Raw genomic sequence first — 16,405 nt, forward strand, 5'->3', positions numbered from 1 at the left:
ACCCTATGTTAAGAAGTGCGGGCAGATACTTCATTAATGCACACGCAGATTGTCAGGATATTGTGCTGTCTCCCTGCTGCAAAAATATAAAATGTAGTAGCAAGATTGAGTGGGATGATGAAGTCATCTGGTAAGTCTCCACTGGGTGATGCACCTAGGAGCAAATGACATGACATTTTCACACCACCCACTGGATACACAACTGGACTGGAATTCAGATGCAGACAGTTCTAATGCTCACATAGTTCAGTGATCCCCATTGCCTGAGCATGGAGGAGACACAAATCAGACCTAACCTGTTATATCTTTGAACAAGGGAACACTATCGTTATCTTTCCCAGCTTTAAATTTTAACAGGAAAAAAAAAAGTACAGGTAGAGCTCCAAAATTTGGGATTGCCCAATGTTTCCCATTCCAAAGATTTCATTTTCAGTTGACTATGAATTGGCTAAACTTCAACTATTTGGGCTGAAATTTTCATGCCAGGATCTGCTTCCTGCTATTTTTTTTTTCCTTCTGAAATAAAGATGGTATAAATCAATCATGTCCTAATCTCAGGTAACAGAGTCCCACTTTGTAAATAAATTCTGTGTAAGTTAGTAAAACAAAAAGGTTACTTTGTTTCTTAGGCCCCCATCTGAGGAAGGGGATGATATTTCTGTATCTCAAACAGTTATGAAAATGATAAATTCACTAATGATTGAAGTGCTCATATATTATGGGGAAACTATGCAAGCAGATACAAGAGCCCTTGCTTTTAGGGTCATGTAATCTAAACATTGATCAACAGCTATTACTGGTAAAGACTAACAACAAAACACAAGGGCCCCAAAAACGGTCCCGAAAACCATTTAAGCACACCAGAATGGGGACTCAAGCTTCAACAGAAAAAGTCAATTGCAAGAGTGAGGAGAGGAAAGGTTAATAAGACCATAATGTGCAATGCTCACTCAGAAAGCGCTTTTAGTAAGAGGCAAGTATCAACAAAAGCGAGCAGGAATTTCTCAGAGATAGGTGTTTCCTTTGAAGTTGGCCTTTTTACATGCCTTTATCAATCTGTGGAGGACATCTCAAAGCTCAACATTTATTTAGTAAGAAGGTTAATTTAAATAATTGTACTTTGTGGGCAAAATACAGCTTTATGACGTGCTGAGGACAAAAGAAGATATCTCCTAACAGGCCAGCATAAAAAAGGAATAAACAAGTGATATATTTATTTTACCAGTCATGTTTTTTCCAGTATAACTTTCCTTTCCCCTTCACTCTTTGCTAAGAGGATGTCCCTTTCATGCCTTTTCTGTAATTATTTTTCAGCTTAATTCTTTCTGGGCTTCCCCTAACCTCCCCATCTATTTGCTCAGTCCCTCCATGAGGAGAGGCCAAACCCTGCAATGTTTGAGTGGAATGTTCACACCCACGTGGGTGGGTGCAGAATTAGCCAAAACAAGTCCCTGCATTCCTTAGGATGTCAGCCCCTTTTAATGGCTCTTTCCTAATATCTTATTAATAGGTAAAATCTCTTGCCCAAATCAGCCTTCCCCATTCCTTCACAATGGAAAAACAGAAATACAGCTTCCTTCGCCAGGTGCCCAGGCATATTTATAGAAAAGTATTATGCTAGTTAGACAATCACAGTTTTTCAGTTGCCCAATTTAAATTCCTGTAGGTACCTAATAAACCATCAAATAAAGAAGAATTACCAGTAAATAGCAATTACCTTGAAAGAACACTGCTTTAAATATTAAAGTGGCACTTCATTAGTTATGCTGGCAAACAGGTTAGTTTGAATCAAATGGCTATTTTAAATTAGTGGTCCTATTGCAGATGTGGGTGTCATTTTTTCTTTCCAAATACCCAACCAAGCTACTGACCTTAAAAACATTGCTCAATAAATGGTACAGAATTAATTAGAATACTATGCCAGGGGAAGGAAGAAAAAAGAATAGTCTTGAACATCTCTGAATTCTTTCCAAGAAGGTGTTTTTAATAATGGCAGTAGTTTACTCCATTTAAAGGTCCATATCCTCAAGTCAAAAGGTAGGCTTTTATGAAACCAGCAAGTGTAAGACTAAAATAATATTACCATCATTTTGCTCCAACTGAAGTGAAATATTTTCTTAAGAAACAACATGAAGCGCCTCCAAAGCATCAACAGCTTCAGAACTGCATCTGGACTCTACCACAGGACATTAACTAGAAACTGACTCCCAGCAGAAGTTTATACTGATATTTACTTTTGCTGTTCAAGCTGAAATGAGAAAAAAGCTGCATAGAAATGTAATTTGACATGCAATTGTTTTCATTTTTAGTAATCTATGGTATCGGAACCAACTTCTTTGCAGTCTTACCACTCTCTTTGGCTGGGGCACCAGATTTGATACTCGAGTCAAACTGCAAAATTTGGTTAAAATGCATTTTCTTGACTGCAATCTCTCTTTTCTATAACCTGAGTCAAAGCAAGCAGTTTTCAGACTGACAGTTCAAGCAGCTGCTACCTGTAATGTCACTCCTGTGCAAGGCTCCCACTGCACAGAGGAGTATCCTCTATCTTGATCACTCCTAAAAACTGTGACTCCAGTCTTTTTTAGCAGAAATAACATCTAAGCCGGCACAATGCAAGTGGAATAAACTCCCAGCACTGATCATTTCTTTTAGGATCCTGTACAGATATATTCACTTCACATTCTCCTTTTCATCCCTTTTTATTTCTATTTGACATTTTCATGAGGTATTCCCTTTTATATCCAGTGCACGCTGTGATGGCAATAACCTCAATCACAATCACAGCTGTGGTTCTTAAATTCTGCCCAGCTTAGGTACAGTGTTTAAGTTCTTTTAATGCCATAGCTGCAGAGAATTTGCCAACCGCTTACCAGACATATAAGAAAGAACATGACACTATGAGTCGTAATGGAGGATCCATGAGAACTGCCATAACTACACTAAAGTTCAACATAACAGTTAATTCCCTCTAAGATAGAATGACTTCACATACAACTCTAAAGCAGATATGAAATGAAGGTTGAGAGTTGAATGGAAAAATATAGGTAATCTTTCTATCTAAAGGTGGAATCCGTTCATTTCCAGGTAGAATACCTGGCAGAGTTGCAGGGAAGATTCACAGTTTTGTGAAAACTTTGGAATTCCAAAATTGTCAGAGATCTGATAAAGGACTTTGGTACCAAAGGTGGGACTTGGACGGAATGAGACCTGAGGGGAGCCCTGAGATCTGGTCTTTGTTCCCCTGAGCTTTATGTCAAGCAATAAAATATGTGAACAGTCTCAGAAGCAGGGATCAAAATCCTGGATTCCTCCTCCTTGGCTGAGTTCCCTAACCACGAGATTACATACACACTACATGCTCCCAGTGGCTCTCTTGAGTTATTACCTGACTAGTAGAATAGTTTTAACAAGAGCAGTGGAGAATGTTCTCACCCTTCCCTAGGAGATGGGAGACAATGGTAAGAACACTTCAAGGAAAGCTGGGAACTGAACTTGGATCTCCCACATCTTGGACAAGCTCCAGACACTAAGGTGTAAAATGTGAGAATACAGTTCTTTTAGCCAAATTTTAAGAGAAGGATTGAGCCTCATTCAACACTTTGGGACCAAAACTGTGGATATTGAGAGCAGGAGAGACTTCAGGACATCAGATGGGTGCACAGAGTCAAGTTTGATTTGAGTGTCAGGTCTAGTGCTCCAGCCAAAGAGAGTGGTAAGACTTCAGATATATTCTTGTCTTTAGTGTTTCTTTTAGCTGATACTTGGCACTTCATGAGCCTGCTAACTGTTTTGGATCCCATTCTGAAGTGCCTAACTCCCCTTAATTATTGTACAGAAATGCTAAAGTGCCAGACACCAAAATGTGGATTGCACTCAAGGTGGTTCTGGACAGACAACTACCAAACTTGAATCCAGACCTATGTGCCTGATTCTGCATTCCACTGAGAGCTTTGCCACAGATCTGAATGGGCACTGGGTCAAATTCAGTGCAGTCTCAGTGAAGCTCTGAGTACGTATAGAGGTAGACACAAGGGCCAAGTGGGGACCTATAATTGACCATGTATCATTATTTTTCCTTACGCACACATCCACTGAAAGCCATTCAGTAGCACCTGAGACTGGAGAAAACAGATGTACTACATGTACTGTACTACATGCACAGTAGCAACCCCTGGAATGCTTCTGAGCCTCCAGGTCCCAGCCTCAGCCTTGTCCTGGCCCCATCCTGGAATGATATCCACTACCCAACACCATCTTGGTTGCATCAGGGAAAAAGAAAGTTAGCTCAGAGGCCGGATAGTAAGAGGAGCAAGGTGCTAGAACGTGTTGTGCTGAGCACCCGCCACTCAGCTTCAGTTTATCCAGAAAGGGTAGTAGTACAAGGCCAACAAATGCCCCATTCCAAAAGGCTCTTGCCATGCTGTGCAAGGACACAGTGACTCAGATCCCTAAGCAAGGCCCTCACAAAAGGCAGACTGTGGAGTCAACATGAGCTGTTGCTCAGTTGTCCAAAAGATAGCTATCTGGGGAAAAAAAGAAAAGACAACTATTTTGGATTAACTGTGAACTTAGCAGCCTTAAGCACTCACACTGGAAAATCTCAACTGCAAAGTACAGCTGTAGGAAACAAGGCCCTTATAATCAAAGAAGTTAATTTACTCATTTCAGCTAGGTAGTCTTTGAAATGCCTATCTTGTACAAATATTTGTCTGATGTATTGATATACAAATATAATTTCAGTATATTAGCTGAAGCACTAATTAGATTAATAACTATATTTGCTTGGAAAAGGCCTCCTTAGCTGAAACCAATTAAATGTGCATGATGAAATTTCATTAAGCTCTACAATATGTTTTTTCATCAAGTGCAAAGTTACTATCTTTCAGCTATCATATTCTAACCATGCATGATAGGAGTCTCGTACACTCAGAAAACCTTGTGCCAAGACTGTTTTGTATTGCTTTATCAGAAAGCATGAATTTTCCCCCTCTCCCTCAAGGGAACACATTTGCCTCACATGTAAACAGCACTGAGCTTGTGAATGCAGGATTAAATTGACCAAAGGATTGGTAATAGGTTGGGATTTACGTGTGGTATTCTCAACCTAGCAGTGCTTAGGAGTGATCCCCTGTATGAAGAAGTGCACATTTCATGCTACGCAAGCAAGGGGGTAGCCCCTTCTTCTCCCTCAACCGCCATCTCATTTGTATCTGGCCTCAGAGTATGCTATAAATCATAGAACAAAGAAATAGAACCATTGCAAGTATATAGATATTATATGTGGCTCAGTAAGTGCTACCACAAGGCAAAGAAACACCAGAAGTCATGGTCAGAGGCCTGAGCTAACTAGAGGGGCTTAGAAAACAAAGATTATATACGTCTCCTTCCCCAAAATGGTCATTAAATTTAAAGCTGGGCAGGAGAGAGTTGTGACAGATGGCAATTGGATGCACAAACAGAGAAGAGATGGAAGTGCTATTCCTAGAACCAGCTCTAGTGTCAACAGTTGTACCTAGACGGGCAACAGTTGGGCTATTCTTCTCCCTGTCACCTCTTCCACTTTCACTTTGTGAAACTTCAGTCTAAACAGACCAAGTGATCTATCACGACACAACTTGGGAAGCTAAGTCAGTTCTTTGCTCCTGAACATCCTCTGTACCTTGTCTCTTTGTTTCTCTAGATTGCTTATCCAGCGATAAGCACACAAAGAAACCTTTCATAAGCTAGACCAGTCCGCCGAACAGCAACAGGTTTTATTCTAGGCTAGTATACCTGAGGCAATGAGGTCCCAATCCCAGGTACTCCCTACTACTTGAGTGCTTCCGTAATATATTTCCTGCATTACCTTGTCTGTCTCCAGTGCATGAGACCCAGAAGGAAAAGAATAGGGTAGGAAAAGTAAGAGAAAAAGCAGTGCCAGCACTGGCGTGGCCCAGAGGTACTAAGACAAAGTAGTCCTCCCTGCTAAGGAATTGTGCTCTTTATGAGAGGGAACTAGAAAGCACCTTGTGAAAATAGGATCCTTACAAACATAAAGGGAAAAAATGTAAGACATCTGAATAATTCTGGAGTCAAGAGTCTGACCTCACACCACTAAAATCAGATGAGCCACTCTACATGCAGGTGTTAAGCACGTGCCTACAAATTTACTCTGAAAAATTGACTCACAGTGTAAGTTTGCAGTACATAGTTTTTAAGCAGAACATAACTACCTTCTTCACTCAGAGACCCCCTAAAAAGGCAAAGAATTAAATGGATAATATTTTACAAATATGTAACATATTTTCTAATAAAAGCAATAACTGGCACTTTTATAAAACCAGATAAATTTATGTTAGCTTTTTGAGATATCCGATGTAGGACTCAGTGAGAAATCTGTCACCTTTTGTGAGGAGTTTTATTCCATCAATGGCTCAGTCACCCACCTAAGACTACCCACGTGTTGGTGTGGAAGAGTGCTATTCCCTTTTCCCAAACACCGCAGCATACATGTCAGAATTAAATACCTTACATTGCAGACACTTTATGAGTGCTTTATCATGCTCAGCTGATGCACATAGCAGGTCATTATGATTGGGTAACTCAGCCATTAAGTTCTACAGTAAGCCCACGCTGAATCCTAAAAAGGGAGCCATTTATAGGCTATGGAGGTGTTAGGCGAGACAAGATTTAGTGTACTCTACATAAATAATTTTGTCTTCTGTCTTTCCGGCATTTTTAATGAAGCTGCAAGCTGAGCACACTGAATAATTTTATCCCTGGTGTAATTTCATTGTGGACATTCCAACTCCACAGAGCCCTACAGTCTGTGTTCAGACTGTTTCTGCCCCTTCCTCAAAGAACAACTGAATATGCTCCGGCTAACCATAGAGAAAAAATACAACTATTTTTCTACAGTTGAGGCTCCTAGTTACTCTGGACCTGGGTAGCCTCATCACCTATGCAACTGCTCACTTAATCATACCCAAGCAGTACGGAGGAGAAAGCTTTTGGACGAGAACAGAAAAAAGGTAAGAGCCCAAGTGGGAAAGGGAAAAGAATTAGAAAAGACAAACTAGAGAGGATGGAAAGGAACAGCAAAATGAGTGAAGGGAAGGGAGACTGGAACAGTATAGAAAAATCGAATGGAGCTGGAAGCCAGTTTGAAAAAAAAAAAGCCTGAGAATCAGAATCAAGTTAGATGGTACAGGGTTATTTCCTATTTGCTACAGCCAAAAGCAAGGGAAGAAGAGAAACCAAAGCAGGCTAGTCAGAGATTACAATAAGGAACCAGGTAGAGGTGGAGAAAGGGAGGAAACACAGGACATCAATGCAGCACAGTGAGAGACAAGAATGAATGCAGGTTCCAATGCTAAAGCCCAAGATATGGGGTTATCCTGGATTAGTCCCATATGGGTATCAATCTAACGTCACATTATGGGATTTTTATTTCTTGGTTTTACTTCAAAATATAAGCCAGCTTGTTGCTATAATTCCCTATATTAAAAGAATATCTTTTGGCTGGCAAAGTCAAAGATTAAGCTCTTAAGAAATACCTATGTAATGTTAACACATCCTTGTACACTGGGCGTTCTGATACAGCCCGTATTTAGGTGACTACCTGCTAGTCTTTCTCCCCTACTTATTTTTATGCGTGGTTTGTTTCATGACTGTGGTATAAATCTTTCCTGCATGTGCCTTTAATTCATAAACATTAGGTAGGGCTGTTTATTCCATCACTGATTACGAGTGCAATTAAACGTATTTATTCAAATGAAGTTGTTAATATCCATTACCAATGTCATTCAGAGCTCTAGATTCCAGCTCAAACTCACATGCACTCCAATACCTAAAATTTATCAGAGAACTTTTGTCATGGGATTGTCGCTTCTATTTAAAGATTGGCCACATAGCACAACGAGTAAATCCAATTAAACCTCACCTTATTGAATGATATACTTGACAGCTCAACTGGAGACCTTGGAACACTTCAAAAAGCAGAGGAATGAAGAAGAGTGAGTGCTCATCTCAGGACAGCAGGGCTATTTCTGTGCTTTTAGCAGTCTGTGATGGGTACTCACAGCTGTATTTTTTTCCTGAAACTGAAAGCAAACACAAAGATAGGCCCGTATAAGCAGAGAATCTTCTGATTTTCATAGTTCTAAAGCCTAACTAAACAAATAGCAAACAAACAAACAAACTCACTGAGAAGAAAAGAGAGGAGGATGCTAGGAAATGAAGTATGAAGCCCAGTATAAACTGTGTGACTGTACGCATTATATGAGTAAAAACGATACTCCATTAGGCATAGCTTATAGAAGGGATAAGTGGTGCTCTATTACAAAAGCAGATTTGATGAAATTCAACTACACTCATTGGCAAGAGGACAGTTCTGACAAATCTGACCCGCAGGCCATCTTAACCAAAATCACTGAAAGGTAGTAAGTTGTGCTTTTTTTTAATCACCCACACCATAGAGAAAACAAAACAAAACAAAAAACTCATTCCATCGGCTTTCCCCATGACAAGAGGGAAATTTTGATCACCACCAGCAATGCACTGGATACTGACCAAGCGAGACAGCTGAGGAAGTTTTGGTTGACTTTATCACCACAATATATCCTCATGAGGATTGAGCAAGTAAATAAATAAATCAGGCCTTGGAAAAATAAACACCTCATCATCTGTCATTTCCATTTCTCAGCAGTTTCCATTGTGTTTCTCTCACATACTGGGTTTTAAATGATTGAGGTTGGAAGGGAACTCTGGATATCATCTAGTCCAACCACCTTGCTCAAGTAGGGTCACCTCGAGCACGTTGCCCAGGAGTGTGTCCAGACAGCCTTTGAATATCTCCAGGGAAGGAGCCTCAAGCATATTAAGCGTGTTGTACATGTTCTAGATTCATGATCCATTTACTTTTTTCTGGGCACAAGGTTCCCCTAACTGTGTCTCACTCCAAACTGTTCCCCAGAAGCCTCTGTATAGATTTCATTTGGGCATTTGACTACAAAAGGATAAAGGCAGGATTTGACTTGAGGAGGAACCAGGAAGCTGAAATTCCCTTTGCAAGATTATCTGGAATGAAGAAATGTGTCTGAAATACTCAGGAAGAGAACAGAATAGAAAAGAAATTCCCCAGAGCGTGATTGCCCAGAGTTTGGGATTGGTGCAAGTTAAAAAAAAATGTTATAAATCAGTGATACCCTTCAAACTATGGATTAATACAGTATTAAAGAAATAGTAGGCCTCCACTTCTTGGGTGGTTTAAGAACCTACGCGCTTGTTTATGTTGGGGGATCAGCCCTGATTTCAGCAGCTGATAACCAGCAATTGGTTTGCTCCCATGTGCCCTCTATTGTAAACAAGCAAAACCACTGGGGATCTTCCATACTAAGTTTCTCCACAACTGCTAACTGAATACATCATGAAGAGGGAAGAGGATGAGTCCCTCGGTTTCTGAGGATGCAGCCCTGAGCATCCTACCCAGTAAAAACAAAGGCAGGATATGTGGCCGTACTTCAGAAACCCAATCTGACCCTGGGATAACAATGAAAGGTAAAAGAAAGCTTGAGTGACATAGCTAGGAAATAATCTGTTTACTTCCATTTGGCCTAGCAGGTCAAGTAATAGCTGATCACGGCAGACATTTCTCAAACAGTGCTAATTGTCATCACAAATTATTGGCAGAAGCTGTGCTTCAGGAATGTTCTTCAGATTCCTTTTCACATACCTCCAAATCAATTTTCCTGGCATGTCCCCAAATGCTCTGTTCTGAAGCATATCAGGGGCATTAAAAAAGAGGTAAAAATAGTTCATCTGGGTCAAGCAAAGGTCTATGAAGCCCATATCTTGTCTTGCACGATGGTCAACAAGTACAAGATCAAGGCAAACCTATAGTGATCCAGCTGGGGGATTGTCACTGCTGATCTATTCTGGCTAATGCGATCAAGCAAGCAGAGCTCTGTCTCACTGGAGGAATGCCTGGAGCATGGCAGGCTTGGATGTGTTTCACCCTAAAATTCCAGGAAAGCATTGTGCAAATACTCTGCGTGGGAAGGCTCTCTGCCTCGCACTGCCCATGTGACTGAGTACAGTAAAAATGTCCCAAGTCTCTTCCTGATATAACCACATTGTACTCAGTGGGTTTGCACCAGGAACAAATTGGCCCATAAACCTAACGATCTGTCATGAAAGAATGGTCAATGGGGAAGTGGCAAAAAAGAGGTGGAGAGAGAGAGGAGCTGTTCAGTTTCCAAAACAAAACAAAATTAAAAAACCAGCCACAGATGTAGAAAGAGATCCAAGATATCTGTGCAAGGTTTAAGTGGAAGAACTGACAGAGTGTCAGTGTTTTAATGATGCTCTTTGTTATTGAAGCTGTGCTCTGGACACCCCAGGCCTGAATCAGCTCCTGTACCCATTTACCTCGCATCGCTGTAGCGCTACCGACATTAGTAAACAACTCCTGAGGAAAGCAAGTGTAAAAGGTGTGGCTGATCATCCAAGGCTGGCAAAGTCTGGGCCTTCTTAGTCCACATAAAGGAACATGAAGGAGCTGATCGAAAGCCCAAAGGACACGTAGGAGCACAACTGCCAGTGACTCAGCAGATGACATTTTAAAGCAGGAGAGAGGTTTTACACCTCATCCTTTTCATTAATCTGATGGAATACCTCTAGATGATGGTACTCCAAGATACTGCTTCAATATCTCTAAATAACTGTGCCACTGATGGAATAAATAATAACATCTTTTTTTGGAAAAAGGCATCTATCTAGCATCTCTATATTTCATAATACTCTCTTAGGCAAATATTTATAGATGAACAATTGTGGCAGGCGTTAGGTTAGCCTATGTTTTTTCCCCTCAAAATACTGTACACAAAAATCAATATATTCAGTTACAAACTACCAACTATCAACATTTCTCACAAACCACAATGTAAATCTTCTCATTTGACTTTTTAATTGAAAACAGTGTTGAAAGCACTGTTAAACACTGCTAATAGTCTCAAGACTTCCTTGGACTCAGCCCATCTTGGAGTTCTTGCCACAGGACAGTCAGGATTCATTTACTGGGCTCCTGTTGAATCCGGATGAGATGTTGGCACTTGAAGAACAATAGGGAAAAGACATAAACACTGAAAGAAAATAGAAGCTTCACTTCCAAAATGCCTTTCAAATATACTTCAATGAAAAAGAACTGAGTAAAAAGTCTACAATATATTTTACTTCTCCCAAAGACAAACATGAAGCACACAATCTCTGTGTGCGTGTGTGTGTGCGTGCGTGCGTGTGTGTGTGTGTGTGCGCGCGTGCATGCGTGCATGCACACACCCAGACACACATACAATAAATGAAACTGTTTTGTCTGATTTGGCACTTGACTGCAAATTAAAATGACAAAAGGAGAGAATAAAGTAGTCCTCTGACTCGTGCAAATTTTGTGCTATAACCAGACAAAAATGACACCCCAGTAGACTGCTGGCTTTAAGGCTCTAATGGCTGCTACATAAATCAAAAAGTAAGGATGCAGTAGAAAGAAGTCCCAGCTTACCCAGTACTTCAACTGCGAGAGCTCTCTGACAATGCTGCCTCAGTTGATACAGGGTTTTGTCCCAAATACTTCAATGAGAGGTGCAGCTTTACACTACTGCAGAGAATAATTGTGCCTAAAGAGCATCTCACAGCTACAAGAGTACAAGTAATCTGAAGCATGAATTGTGCTTCTCTCTCTTCGGTATGTTATCCCAACCACATTCAGTAAACAAATACCAGGACATCTTGAAATCTCTAACATTGTGCCAAGTGCAGTCCCAAAGGCCAATAAGACATGAGTTAATCAACTGGCCAAGTGCAAGACGATGTGTAACTATAATTTCACATCAAGCTAACATCTGCACATCTACTGGGCATGTTGATGGTAAACATAAGCTTCTTAGAAGAGATACTGATGATTAATTCTTTATTCCCACTAAATTAACAAAGATCCCTGACGTGGCTGAATAGTATACTCATTAGACTGGTATAATAGATACGCTCCAGGGGGAAAGATGAAGGAATCTAATTACCCTAATTTAGTCAAGATCGTTTTAATATCTTGGCTTTAGAGAATAAAGAAGCCTAAAGGAATCCGGTCCCAAGTCCTACATCTAAATTCTTTAGATTTATTTTAAAATTTCAGTTGATGAACATTGGAGGAAGGCTCCTAAATGTCTTTTGAGACACCTGTCTGAGTGTCTGAGAGCTCAGTGCCTAGCTGCTTTATGGATGCTCAACATACCTGAGCAAAAAAAGGCTGCCCAAATAAGGAAAATGCGGACGACACAGTCAGTGATTCATTAGGTTGATATTCTGCCTATTGTTCTTCCAGTGCTCAAAGAATGGGTGGGGATTTAGGGAACCAATATGTATAAGGTCAATGGCCCGTTTCATGAACAACACAACTGATGAACCTTGGTTTCCTACGGATCCCCCAATTACATCGCCCAATAACAACCACTTTCCTTTGTAATCACAGGACCCCTCAGTTCCCTTCCATGTGCTCATTTATTGGCCTGTGCAAATGACAGCATGTGTTATAGCTGATTTGGAGCTACATGTGTTGATTAGATAGCAGACTGTGGTCTCAGCCTAGAAAGGGGAGTGACCATCAATGTCATTTCCACACTTAAGCTTTAATAGGAGTCCCTTTTTTCTGGCCAGCTACCGACAGTCACTAAATCTGTACACGTTTGCCCTTTACCCTATGACTCTATTCCCTACTTAATTTGACCAAGGGATTCAAAAGTTACACATAGGGAAAGGCACATACATGCCTTTTGCCATAAATTCTTGATTCTAGGAACGAGGAGCTGTATGAGCTAAAGGATTATTGTGGAAATGGATAGATGTCTTTGTAAAAACAAAGTCAAAGGGCCATTTAAAGAAACCCGTTTTCCTATCCCGAAAGCTAGTATGATTAGTTGCCCTGGAGGTGGGGTTAGTTGCTTACCATCAATGAAAATTAACATAAATACTTTTCACTTTTAAGTTTCCAAGTTAACTCTGTGCCATTTGAGCTACCCCCACAGAGAACATGGATTCCAGCAACAAAGGTTTCTTGTTGCCAGCTCACTGCCAAATATTGTTCCGCCTCAGAAAAAAATTCTTTTTTTTTTTCTGATTGAACATCAGCACATCAATCAGCACATCCCAGATGGCAAAGGAAGAAATGGAGAAGACCTACTCAGAAGGGATTTTACTGGGGCAGGGGCTCTGCACCCACAAATCCAGCTGGAGCCAACAGGAGCTGCACCTCACATCATGAACTCCACAGATCAAGTATCTTTAAAAAAATGTTTAAACATCTTGCTAGAATGTCTCCTATGGAAGGTATCAAAATGGAATGTGACAAACCAGAATTCTAGAAATCTATCAGTTTGAAGCAGAAAGATATTATAAGCTTTTCAGGGCAAAAAGTACCTCTTGGTTTTTTGCCCATATAGTACCTAGCACAATGTATTCCTGAGTCCTATTTTGTACTTCTAGGTACTGCTGTATTACATGTAGCATATACCTCAGATGAGAAGGACAGAAAATGGCTGCACGCTAAGACAACCAAAGCATATAACCACTTCTATCCGAATAAGAGGTTCTACTTCAGTTGGTTGGATTAAGGATATTTGTGTTGCACTCATGAATCCTTGTGAGGATAAGTATTTCTTCCACCTGGCAACATTCTTACATTGGCAAATGTTGACCTAACCTTATTTCTGGTGCCCATGTTCTTGAGCAGAAGCTCTGGAGGCTGAAACAAAGCTAACATATTCAAGCATCTAGTTCACTACAGCTTGGATGTTCTATCTATCAGTATCAGTATTACTTGTTTGTTGTCCTAATAAACACTTAATGCAGCGTTGTTTAGATGGCCTCCGCAAGTCCAAAGGCATTTCATTAAACGCCAACAACCAAATGCAGAGACTACTTTAAGGAGAAGCAACACAAGGATAACTTCTGTATTTACTGGTTTTGACTCTCGGGTACAGAACACGAGAAAGAGAAGGGAAAAGCCTTTATATTTAACTCATGGTCACCTGATTTTGTGACCGGCCAGGAAAGGGCTCAACTCCCAACACAAAATTAAGTCACTGAACAGCTGATAAAGTTACAGCTTCTTCAGCAGCTGAGCACAACTAGAGCAAAAAGGCTGTGATCCTTTTTCTTCTCAGTACCCCCCGAGTTGCACCACATGGACAGAATATACATCTACATCCATCTGTGCAGGAATCATTTCTCCATAGACAACTTTACATTCCCTTTCACAGTGCCACAAGGTGACAAAATTGGAACAGAGAACAGTGCCTAATGCTGTTAACAATCCCTAGTAAAAGCACCAAGCAGGGATCTGATCAGTCCCTTATATTAAACAACACAACAATAAGATTCATTCAGTGACATGACTAGGAAAAACAAGACAGTAAAATGCAATACTTAATTTACACCTAAGTCTATCAGGATGCTAACCACAACAGTGGATGTGAGGATATATGCTACTGATAGATTTAAGAAAGGGAGTAATCTTTGACGAGATGGTAGCTGCAGGCAGAAGAATTTAACCTTCTTGTACTAGGGTGTAAAGAAATTCCCAAAGAAGCCTGGAAAGACTCATGCCCACAGCCTTGAACAGTTGTGATGCATATCCTTCTCTTTTTACCCAGCAACAGTTGAACCAGCATTCCCCATACATTCAGGGACAAGAGAAAGAGGAGAGCACAGCAGCATTGGCTAAGTTAACTACAGCATAAGTAGAAAAGTGGAGGATTGAACCAGTGGGACTTCATTTGCCTATGAACCATAGTGCCTTAAATTTAGCTAGAGGCAGGATACCAGGCTTGAGATCTTAATGATCTGAGCTGACGTGGCAAATCTCATGTTGCTAGAGAAAACAAAGAGCAGGGCAGAGCCCCTCGAGGCATAATGTGAATTCTCAGTAACAGCAAATCCACTCTCATCCAAAGGAAAGTTTCCATGCTGCACAGAGCTCTCACCTTCCCAAGCAGGAGCTGGCCATTCAGCTGGGGACCTTAGAATACAAGAACATTGCACGTTGTGCAATTGCTGAAATTTCCTTGTACCATTAGAGTTGATGACAGAATTCATAATTTGTTATAGGGCTAGGAAACCAATATAAGCTTTGTGTTATGAGCAAAGTGTAAAATCATACTGGAACTTTTCCCAGAGTATAGGATGAACAAGAGGAGCATGAAGCTGAGTTGTCACCACCTTCAAATACAGATGATTTAATTAAAACTAAAAAAAAGAAAAGGCATCTAATTTGACATTTTTTCGCCTTACCCCAAAGTCAGCACATTGGAAAGTGAGCACAGTTTATCCTACTGAAGAAGCACATGGCCAGGTGAATCCAAGGGAGTGGCTGAGGAGGTTTAGTAATGAACTTTTCCTGTACAAGTTGGGATCTTAGTTCCTCCTTACACTCTGACTGCTCTCTACTGCATTAGGATTGAATAGAAGCCTTCAACTGGATGTAAATATGATTTACCCCCTCACTTATGTTCCTCTACACTGCCACAGCAACGCAAAGTAGCTTTACAGTTGGCCTGTACCGAGAAAACAGTAATAAAACTACACCAGTCAAGGTTGAGGACCAGTCCTAGCAAGGATACAGTTATAACAGTACAAAGGTGTCTCATGCCAATAGAACTTATTCCACTGCCTCAAATAGAACAAGATATCCCAGGAGAAGTACTTTCATCTCTGGACACATCTGTCTATCCTGTGTATACTATTCACCCCACAGAGGTCAACCTCAAAGCCATCTCTAAAACCAGCTTCATGACCATACAGGCAGCAAACCTGTACGCAGGGGTGCTGACACAGCTGAAACGCATAGGCTTGAGCATGTCTGGACACAAAAAAGAGGTCAGCGGACTGTCAAACATGTCTAACAGGCTGTCCACAAACTAGTCCTGTGGACAGGAGATGAGCAGGAGTAGATATGTGCTGCTACAGTTGAGATGGTGTAGTGGCAAACAGAGGCAAAACTATAAAAATCAATTAGAACTAGGCAACCCATACATAACTGATAACCCCTACAAATTTTTAGTGCAAATAACTGCGAACAACCTTGAATCTCACCTTCTCATGGGAAATACAATTACCCTCTAAATAGAAACTACCTAATCAGGGTCCATGCCTCATCAAAGTCCCTCTTAGAGCTTCAGAGTCATGCCTAAGAGAGCCACAGCCTCTGCACAAAATGACCGTCACTGGCCCCAAGCAAGGTCAAGAGAGATGCACTTTGTTACAAACCATCATATGCATTTTCTCCTTGACATCCTACTGGCACAAGCCAGTTTTGTAACAAGCAAGTTAATGGGCCCTGTCCAAAGCTCACTGCCTGTTCACTTAAAGAAAAGGTTTT

At 40.7% G+C, this 16,405-nt stretch overlaps 1 long non-coding RNA gene across 1 annotated transcript in view; it reads right to left on the reverse strand.

Annotated features, from left to right (window-relative positions):
• The window catches only part of LOC104146128 (uncharacterized), a 104,602-nt gene that overhangs the window by 59,454 nt on the left and 28,743 nt on the right, over positions 1-16,405 (reverse strand). The window contains exon 2 of the long non-coding RNA XR_011139102.1: positions 7,925-8,084. This is a non-coding gene — a long non-coding RNA (uncharacterized lncRNA). The remainder of the gene's footprint in view (positions 1-7,924; positions 8,085-16,405) is intronic.

Source organism: Struthio camelus, chromosome 2, assembly GCF_040807025.1.
Source record: "Struthio camelus isolate bStrCam1 chromosome 2, bStrCam1.hap1, whole genome shotgun sequence".
In the NCBI taxonomy this organism is placed as follows: Eukaryota; Metazoa; Chordata; class Aves; order Struthioniformes; family Struthionidae; genus Struthio; species Struthio camelus.